The 11,166-nt window shown below is 44.8% G+C and overlaps 1 pseudogene; it reads left to right on the top strand.

The window, feature by feature from the left end:
- Positions 1-9,860: 9,860 nt before the first annotated feature.
- On the top strand, positions 9,861-10,944 carry LOC114708940 (annotated as a pseudogene).
- The last annotated feature ends 222 nt before the right edge of the window (positions 10,945-11,166 follow it).

Here is an 11,166-nt window from a genome sequence, read left to right on the forward strand (position 1 = left end):
CAACTTCTGGCTTCTGGCTCCAACCTCCTGCAAAACTGGTAAAGCTTCACAGGCCCACTGTGCAATTTTCATGGTGCTTGGGAGCTTGCCTGGTGAGAGGCCTTGGCCTAGAGACCGAATCCTTACCTCCCACGCCTGTCTGGGATACATAAGACCCTGTCTCACACAAGCAGAACTGGCTGGGGCTGGGGCTGAGTTAAAGAGTGCTTGCCTGCCATACACAAAGCCCTGGCACCACCCCCAGCACTTCATAAACCAGCTGTGGTGACACACACCTGCAGAGGTAGAGGCAGGAAGGTCAGAAGTTTGAATCCATCCTCTGCTGTGGAATGAGTTTGAGGATGACCTTGAACTCCTGATCCTCCTGCATCCACTTCCCAAGCGCTAGACTGGCAGGCCTGTGCTGCTCCGAGGCCTGGCTTCTTCTGTTGTTATTCTGGGGGAGACAACAGCCAAGACCAATACTGAAGGGGCTCCAGTCCTGTAGGGATATGGTGGCCTTGGGAGGGGAGCAGGGCACATGGGGGCCAATATCCCGTCATGCCACCCTCAGACTCCAGCTTTCTGGCTCTGTGGCCAGTCATTCCCTTTGGGGGGCTGGTGACTCAGCCACAGGTTCCATGTGGCAGGAAGTGGGCACAGTGACTCATAGGGTGGCTCAGCACCCTCCCTCTTGAAGCTGGGATGTCTATGGGCAGAGGCCACAGGAAGACCCCAAGAAAGGGGACTTTGTCCCCAGTAGGAGCTGGAGAGTGAGGGCCCTGGGGCCCTCAGCCTAGGGGTTCTTCCTCCCCCTCTCATTCTTGAGGGTCCATGGGATCTTCCCTCTCTCAGTAGGCTCTGCCTACAGCCTGTGGCATCCCCTGGCTACTTGTGGGTATGTGTGTGGTGTGGGACACTCCTGAAGAATTCGAGGCTGTCTGCACAGCCAGCAGGCACTGGGATGGTCCTTGACCTCTCCGGCTGCCCCTGCTGTGTGTCTTTGCTGGGCTGTGTTAGCACTCAGCAGCTACACAGACTGTCCCTTGGGGCCTGGCCCTCCAGCCTGGCTTAGGCTTCAGCTCAGGGACCTTTCCAGTTTCAGTGTGGGAACTTGTCTCCTGACTCATCAGTTTGACAGCTACGCCTTCAGAACTGTTAGTGAGTAAGTGATGCTCTGGCACCCCAGGGACCAGAATGTGCCCTTCTTTCGCTGTGTCCCAGCCCTGCAGCTTTTCTGCTTAGGGCTAGGAATTCTCTTAAAGTTAAAACATGCAACTGGGCAGGGTGGCACCTGCCTGTGATCCCAGCACTTGAGAGGTGGAAGACAGGATCGGGTCATACTAGGCTACATATCAAGTTCAAGACCAGCTTAGGCTGCATGACACCTTGTCACACACACACACACACACACACACACACACACACACACACACGGGCCTGGGGGAGATGGCTCTGTGAGTAAAGTGCTTGTTGTGTTGCTGAACAAACACGAGGACCTGAATTTGGGTCCTGAGCACCCACATAAAGCTAAGCACAGTACCATATGCTTGTGATCCCACCACTAAGGAAGCAGAGACAGGAGGATCCCTGGGCTGACTTATGGCAATGAAGTCGTTTATTCTCTTGCTCTTTCTACTCTTTGGCTCTTTGAGGGGCCCACCACCCAGCTCCCAAATAACCACACACAGAGACTTATTCTTACTTATAAATGCCTGGCCTTAGCTTGGCTTGTTTCTAGCCAGCTTTCCTTAACTTAAATTATCCCGTCTACCTTTGCCTCTGGGCTTTTACCTTTCTCTGTTTCTGTATGTCTTTCCTCTCCTTCTTATTCCATGTCTGGTTGTGTGACTGGGTGACTGGTCTCTGGAGTCCTCTCCTTGTTCTCCTTCTATTCATTCTCTCTGTCTTCCAGCCCCGCCTATCCTTTCTCCTGCCTCACTATTGGCCATTCAGCTCTTTATTAGACCAATCAGGTGTTTTAGACAGGCAAAGTAACACAGCCTCACAGAGCTAAACAAATGCAACATAAAAAAATGCAACACACCTTTGCATCATTAAATATTCCACAGCATAAATGAATGTAACACATCTTAAAATAATATTCCACAACACAGCAAGTCTAGCCTGATCAGTAAATTCCAGGATCACTAACACATTCTGTCTCACAAAACAAGGTGAAAGGACTGGAGAGAGAGAGATGGCTCAGTGGTGAAAATATGCACTGCTCTTGCAGAAGACTCGAGTTCAGATCCCAGCATCCATGTGGTATTTTACAACTGTCTAAACTCTACCTCCATGGAAATCCAAAGGCTTCCAGGGCATATATATGTGTGTGTATATATATATATATAATATTCTCACATATATAATAAAGATTTAAAAACACACATGCACAAAACAGTAATAATAGGGCTGGAGAGATGGCTCAGAGGTTAAGAGCACTGACTGCTCTTCCAGAGGTCCTGAGTTCAATTCTCAGCAACCACATAGTGATTCACAACCATCAATAATGAAATCTGGTGCCCTGTTCTGGCATACAGGCATACTGTATATATAATAAATATGTGTTTAAAAAAAACAGTAATAATAAAAATAAGAAATACAAAGGTGTGGTGATGTCTGCCTGTGATACCAGTATTTAAGAGGTTGAGGCAGAAGGATCGCCATAAGTTAGGGGCCAGCCGAGGCTATATAGTTTGTATCAAAATGAAGAAAAGCTTAAGATACTCAGGCATGGGGGTTGGAGAGATGGCTCAGTGGTTAAGATCACTGGCTTCTCTTTCTGAGGACCTGGATTTGATTCCCAGGACCCACGTGGTCCTGGCGGATCCTACACTGTCTTCTGGTCTCTGCAGTCACAGGCTGTGTATATGATACACAGACATAGATACAGGCAGAATACCCATACATAAATTTTAAAAATAAAAGTGTATTTAAAAAGATGCTTACACATGTCCACCACCTGGACACCCCTTCTTTAATAGCACAGCAGAGAAACCGAGGTTGCAGAGGTGAAGAAGCATGTCTGGGACCACGCAGCTCCACACAGTGGAGGCCCCTCTGCCTGGGCTCTGCACTGTCCCCATGGTGTGCTGGGCTTTCTCCTTCGGCCTTGTGTACTTATTGTGAACAGTGAGTCCGGAGGGCCAAACAGGAGAATGGTACCCTCCTTTCTAGATGTCCAGGGCACCCTTGGTCCTAGCACCTCAGAGTTGTACAGGTGTGACTTACAGTGGACAGAGTGCCTGAGCTGGCACTTGCCCTCAGTGGCAATGCTACACTTGGTGCCCAGTCCCCTAGCCTCCCTCTGGCCCCAGGACTCTGTGCCAGGGATGCCAGAAGACCCAGGTGCCAGATCCCACTTCCAGGTTCCGTGATGCCACTTCAGTGACTCTCTGGCCTCGGTTTCCCCTTCTGTCCCTCTTGTCCGCCTCTCCTTGGCCTTGCTCTTTCCCAGAGTCGTCACCAGGCTACTGTGATGGCACCACAGAATGAACCTTGCCTGCTGGTGCTGCCTCCACTCTTCTGTACAAGCCTTGGCACGGCGGCTGTGCCCTGGGCTGCTACTTCCTGCTCAGGGCAGGCAAATGTGCAAGCCTTTTAGTCCCAGCACCTGTGAGGCTGGGGCAGGTAGATCTCTGTGAGTTCAAGGCCATCCTGGTCTACCTATAGAGTTCTAGGCCAGCTAAGGCCATGTAGTGAGACTATCTCAAAACAAAACAACTCCAAGACATCTAATGAGCAGGGAGCAAGCCCAGCTTCCCCCTGGTGCCCTCCACAGCACAAGCTCCTACATGGATGCCCCCATACTGACTCCTGTGGTCCAGTTGGTCCAGATGGGGCTGTAGGTACCCACCCAGGTGAGTTCGCTGGAAGCTGGTTCTCGGCTTCTCTAGCAGTCAAGGGGCCCTACCATTCTTCTCGGGCCTCCTCAGTTGGTATCTGGCTCCTCGGAAGCTGTTTCCAGTGTTATAGTTTGAATCTGAAATGCCGCCCACCAGCTCATGTTTTGAACACTTGTTCCCAGATGGTGTCACTATTTAGGGAGGTGGGGGAACTTGTAGGAGAGCCTGGTTGGTGGAATTGGCACCAGAGGCTGAGTTTGGAAGCCTCTACCTGCAGCTCCATTACCATCAGGAAGGTTCCCCTGGGGTAGGAGAGACGGCTCAGGAGCTAAGAGCCCTTGCACAGGGCTTGAAGACCAGAGCTTGGATCCCAGAACCCACACAAGCCAAGTGTTCACTAACACCTGAAACCCCAGCTTTGAGGGATCTGGCACCCTCTTCTGGCCTCTTCAGGCACTTTATTCATGTGCACAACATACTCAAACACAGATACACACATATACATAATTTAAAAAATAAAATCTTGATGGGGATTTAGCTCAGTGGTAGAGCGCTTGCCTAGCAAGCACAAGGCCCTGGGTTCGATCCTCAGCTAAAAAAAAAAGAAAAAAAATCTTATGCCAGGCAGTGGTGATCCACACCTTTAATCCCAGCACTCAGGAGGCAGAGGCAGGCAGGTCTCTGTGAGTTCAAGCCCAGCCTGGTCTACAAAGTGAGTTTCAGGACAACCAGGGATACATAGAGAATCCCTGTATCAAACAAACAAATAAATACTAAAATAAAATCTTGGCCCACACCTTTAGTCCCAGCACTTGAGAGGCAGAGACAGGCAGCTCTCTATGAGTTCAAGCCCAACCTGATCTACAAGAGAGTTCCAGGACAGCCAGGACTACAGAGTGAGACTCTGTCTCAAAAACAAAATCAATAAAATAAAAATATTTTTTTTAAAGTTTATAGTCATCCACAGTATTTAGTGAGTTTGAGGTCAGCCTGAGATGCATAAAACTCATCTCAAGAACAAACAAACAAACAAACAAACAAACATGTGTCTCCATCGTGCTCTCTCCCACTGGACGATTGCTCTGGTGTCCACCTCCCCTCATAGGTGTGGACTGCAGACTTCGTTCGCCACTTCTGTTCCTTTCCTGATTCCCACCACAGGCCACTGAAGACTGGAGACTGTCCTACAGCTCCCTTCTGATGAAGATGAGGGACCATGGCTGTCTGGTGGCCATGGCGTCAAAGCAGTGAAATGTTTGCCTCCCCTAGCCATTCCATTCCACTCCTCCCTCCAGCCACAGGTTCTGAGCCACTGAGGCTGACTCACGGCTGAACTCTACGTTCAGTCCTGGTCAGCCATTTATTTACTTATTTGTTTATTCATATATTTATGCAGAGTATTTATTTATCCAGATGAATTTTTATTTATTTATTTGTTTGTTTATCGAGATAGGGTCTGTATTTATTTGTTTGTTTATTGAGACAGGTTTTCTCTGTGTAGCCTTGCTGTCCTGGAGTAGACCAGGCTTGCCTTGAACTCACAGAGATCTACTACCTGCCTCTGCCTCACTAGTGCTGGGATTTAAAAGCCACTATGCCTGGCTTCAGTGAAGTTTGTAATACTACATTGTAAACTCACCCAGGAGGAATAGATGCCAGGAAATAATCAAATGAGGGCTTAAATCAATGAAATAGAAACAAAAAGAACAATACAAAGAATCAGTGAAACAAAGAGTTGGTTCTTTGAAAAAGTCAACAAGCTAGACAAACCCCTATCCAAATTCACCAAAAGGCAGAGAGAGAGCATCCAAATTAACAAAATCAGAAATGAAAAGGGAGACATAACAACAGACAACGAGGAAATCCAGAGAATCATCAGATCATACTTCAAAAACCTGTACTCCACAAAATTGGAAAATCTGAAAGAAATGGACAATTTTTCTGGATAGGTACCACATACCAAAGTTAAATCAAGACCTGGTAAATTATTTAAATAGACCAATAACCTCTAAGAAAATAGAAACAGTCATTAAAAGTCTCCCAACCAAAAAAAAAAGCCCAGGACCAGATGGTTTCGGTGCAGAATTATGGTGATATTTTATTTGTACTGAAATGTGGTTTTAATTTTATGTTAATAAATAAAGTTGCCCGGGGGTCAGAGCTATTAGAGCCATAGCGAAAGCTGGGCGATGGTGGTGCACGCCTTTAATCCCAGCACTTGGTAGGCAGAGCTAGGTAGATCTCTGTGTGTTCAAGAATACAGCCAACATTGGAGACACACCTTTAATCTTTAATCTCAATACCAACCATAGAAGACCTGGAGGTCTGTACAGACAGGCAGTGACGAGGCAGTCATGTGGTTGGGTTTACAACCAATGAGAAGGCAGAACAGAAAGTCTATATAAAGACAAACAGACAGGAAGTAGGTCTCTTTTTCAGAGAGGTCTCTTGGCTGAAGAGGCTAGCTACAGCAGGCGGGTGAGGCTCTTAGCTCTGATCTCCTGGCTTTCTAATTTGCATTGGTTCTGTGTTTCTTTTTCTTTCTTTTTCTTTTTTTTTCTCTTTTTTGTTTTTCGAGACAGGGTTTCTCTGTGTAGCTTTGTGCCTTTCCTGGAACTCACTTGGTAGCCCAGGCTGGCCTCGAACTCACAGAGATCCTCCTGGCTCTGCCTCTCGAGTAATGGGATCAAAGGCGTGCGCCACCACCACCTGGCCGGTTCTGTGTTTCTTATTTAATAAGACAGTTGGTTACATCTACACAGAATTCTACCAGATTTTCAAAGAAGACCTAATTCCAATACTCTTCAAATTGTTCCACACAATAGAAACAGAAGGTACATTACCAAATTCTTTTTATGAAGCTATAGTTACCCTGATAGCCAAACCACACAAAGATGCAACAAAGAAAGAGAACTACAGACCAATCTCCCTAGTGAACAATGATGCAAAAATACTCAACAAAATATTGGCAAACCGAATCCAAGAACACATTAAAAAAAATTACCCACCATGACCAACTAGGTTTCATCCCAGGGTTGAACAGGATGGTTCAACATATGGAAATCTGTCAATGTAATCCACCATAAAAACAAACTGAAAGAAAAAAAAAAAAAAAAAAAAACACACCTTGCGCACCTTAATCACATCACAGACCAGGATCTCGTGATTCGAGCAGCTGCTACAATGACAAAAGCAAAACAAAAAAATGTCAAAAAAAAAAAAAAAAAAAAAAAAAAAAAAAAAACACATCATCATCTCATTAGATGCTGAAAAGCCTTTGACAAAATCCAACACCACTTCATGATAAAGGTCTTAGAGAGATCAGAAATACAAGGAACATACCTAAACATAATAAAGGCAATTTACAGCAAGCCAACAGCCACCATGAAATTAAACATAGAGAAACTCAAAGCAATTCCACTAAAATCAGGAACAAGACAAGGCTGTCCACTCTCTCCATGTTTATTCACTATAGTACTTGAAGTTCTAGCTAGAGCAATAAGACAACAAAAGGAGATCAAAGGGATAGAAATTGGAAAGGAAAAAGTCAAACTTTCACTATTTGCAGACAATATGATAGTATACATATGTGACCCCAAAAATTCTACCAGGGATCTCCTACAGCTGCTAAACTCCTTCAGTAAAGTGGCAGGATACAAGATCAACTCAAAAAAGTAGGTAGCCCTCCTATATACAAATGATAAAAAGGCTGAGAAAGAAATCAGAGAAACATCATCCTTTACAATAGCCACAAATAATATAAAATGCCTTGGAGTAACAGTAACTAAACAAGTGAAGGACCTTTTTGATAAGAACTTTAAATCTCTAAAGAAAGAAATTGAAGAAGACATCAGAAAATGGAAGGATCTCCCATGCTCAAGGATAGGTAGGATTAACATAGTAAAAATGGCAATCTTACCAAAAGCAATCTACAGATTCAATGCAATCCCCATCAAAATCCCAACACAATTCTTCACAGACTTGGAAAGAACAATATTCAACTTCATATGGAAAAACAAAAAACCCAGGATAGCTAAAAGAATCCTGTATAATAAAGCAACCTCTGGAGGCATCACCATCCCTGACCTCAGGCTCTACTATAGAGCTATAGTAATAAAAAAAAACCAGCTTGGTACTAGCATAAAAACTGACATACAGACCAATGGAATCAAACTGAAGACCCTAACATTAATCCACGCACATATGAACACCTAATTTTTGACAAAGAGGCCAAAACTATACAATGGAAAAAAGAAAGTATCTTCAACAAATGGTGCTGGCATAACTGGATATCAACATGTAAAAGATTGCAAATAGATCCATATCTGTCACCATGCGCAAAACTCCAAGTGGATCAAAGACCTCAACATAAATCCAGTTACGCTGAACTTGATAGAAGAGAAAGTAGGAAGTACACTTGAACGCATTGGCTCAGGAGATCACTTCCTAAATACAACACCAGTAGCACAGACATTGAAAACAACAATTAATAAATGGGACCTCTTGAAACTGAGAAGCTTTTGTAGGGCAAAAGACATGATCAATAAGACAAAAAGACAGCCTACAGAATGGAAAAAGACCTTCACCAACACCACATCTGATAGAATACTGATCTCCAAAGTATATAAAGAACTCAAGAAACTAGACATCAAAATACTTAACAATCCAACTAAAAAATGGACTACAGAGCTAAACAGAGAATTCTCAAAAGAAGAATCTCAAATGGCTGAAAGACATTTAAGGAAATGCTCAACATCCTTAGTCATAAGAGAAATGCAAATCAAAACAACTCTGAGATACCACCTTACACTTATCAGAATGGCTATGATCAAAAACACTAATGACAGTCTATGTTGAAGAGGATTCGGAGCAAGGGGAACACTCCTCCACTGTTGGTGGGAGTGCAAACTTGTGTAGCCACTGTAGAAATCAGTATGGCGGTTTCTCAGAAAACTGGGAATTGATCTACCTCAAGACCCAGCCATACCACTCTTGGGCATATACCCAAGGAATGCTCAATCATACCACAAAGATACATGCTCAATTATGTTTATAGCAGCGTTATTCATAATAGCCAGAATGTGGAAACAACCTAGATGCTCGTCAACTGAAGAATGGATTAAAAAAAAATGTGTACATATATACAACAGAGTACTACTCAGCAGAGAAAAATGACATCATGAAATTTGTACGCAAATGGATGGAACTAGAAAATATCATCCTGAGTGAGGTAACCCAGACTTAGAAGGAAAAACATGGTATGGATACTAGATATAAACCAAAGGACAATCAGACTGCAACCCACAGATCCAGGGAGACTACCTAGGGGGGACCCTAGGATGACTGTGGCTTATAATAAGTTTTGGTTTTGCCCAATCACTGGGCAAGCTTTAGTGAAACATTTCACTGTTAGGATAAGAATTTGTACTGCATTAAGCTGATGAAAGAAAATGCTGGCTGTATTTACAAGAGGGGAGGCTAAAATCTTTTTAGATTATGGATTAGCCTATAGAAAAATGTCTGCCATAAATCAAACAGTGAAGGGGAAGATGAATAGGAATCTCACTTACACAACTTAAGTAAAACATAGCTCTCTGAACAAAGATAGGTTTCTTCTGTATCCCAGGATCTAATCAATATTTATATGTATAATTCAGCTGTCATTTGGCTTAAAAGGGCTTAATGGGAAATGTTATCATTTTTACTATTTCTACAGAGAAAATATTTTCCAGTTTCAAATAACCCCGGACTTTTGAATTATAACCAATTATAACCTGTTTTTATGTTCAAGCTGTCTGTGTATTATTTCTCCTGTAGTTGTACATAAAATGTTTTGTTTGTTTGTTTGTTTGTTTTTTTGATTTTTCGAAACAGGGTTTCTCTGTTATCTTTGCACCTTTCCTGGACCAGGCTGGCCTCGAACTCACAAAGATCCGCCTGCCTCTGCTTCCCAAGTGCTGGGATTAAAGGTGTGCACCACCATCGCCGGCAACATGAAATGTTTTTACATTAAAAAAGGACAAACACGCTCTCGCCAGGCGTCCTCCTCGGAGTGACATCGTCTTTAAAGCCTGCGTGGCAATCCCTGACGCACCGCCGTGATGCCCAGGGAAGACAGGGCGACCTGGAAATCCAACTACTTCCTTAAGATCATCCAACTTTTGGATGATTACCCAAAATGCTTCATTGTGGGAGCAGACAATGTGGGCTCCAAGCAGATGCAGGAGATCCGCATGTCCCTGTGAGGGAAGGCTGTGGTGCTGATGGGCAAGAACACCATGATGCGCAAGGCCATCCGGGGGCACCTGGAGAACAACCCAGCTCTGGAGAAACTGTTACCTCATATCCGGGGTAATGTGGGCTTTGTGTTCACCAAGGAGGACCTCACTGAGATTAGGGACATGCTGCTGGCCAATAAGGTGCCGGCCGCTGCCCGTGCTGGTGCCATCGCCCCGTGTGAGGTCACTGTGCTAGCCCAGAACACTGGTCTGGGGCCGAGAAGACCTCCTTCTTCCAGGCTTTAGGCATCACCACTAAAATCTCCAGGGGCACCATTGAAATTCTGAGTGATGTGCAGCTGATAAAAACTGGAGACAAAGTAGGTGCCAGTGAAGCCACACTGCTGAACATGCTCAACATCTCGCCCTTCTCCTTCGAGCTGATCAGCAGGTGTTTGACAACGGCAGCATTTACAACCCGGAAGTGCTCGACATCACAGAGCAGACTCTGCACTCCCGCTTCCTGGAGGGCGTCCGAAATGTTGCCAGTGTTTGTCTGCAGATTGGTTACCCGACTGTTGCCTTAGTGCCGCACTCTATCATCAATGGGTACAAGCGGGTTATGGCTTTATCTGTGGAGACTGAGTACACCTTTCCACTTGCTGAAAAGGTCAAGGCCTTCTTGGCTGATCGCATTCCGCATTGTCGCGCTGCTCGCCTGCTGCCCCTGTGGCCGCCGCCACAGCACTGCTGCTCCTGCTGCTGCTGCAGCCACTGCTGCTCCTGCTGCTGCTGCAGTCACTGCTGCTCCTGCTGCTGCTGCAGCTCCAGCCAAGACTGAAGCCAAGGAAGAGTTAGAGGAATCAGAGGAGGATATGGGATTTGGTCTCTTTGACTAATCCCCTCAAAACAACCAACTCAGCCAGCTTAATTTGAGAAACATGGAAATAAATAAAAGCTACTTCTGTTAAAAAAAAAAAAAAGGACAAATACTATAGAATTGTAGTACATGAAATATATAGAATATACAAATTCATAGAGACAGAAAGATTAGACGTTATCTCAAGATGGAGAAGAAAGGAATATAGAGCAATGATTTCCTAAGTACAGAATCTCTGTTT

This window comes from Peromyscus leucopus, chromosome 8b, assembly GCF_004664715.2.
Source record: "Peromyscus leucopus breed LL Stock chromosome 8b, UCI_PerLeu_2.1, whole genome shotgun sequence".
Classification (NCBI taxonomy): domain Eukaryota; kingdom Metazoa; phylum Chordata; class Mammalia; order Rodentia; family Cricetidae; genus Peromyscus; species Peromyscus leucopus.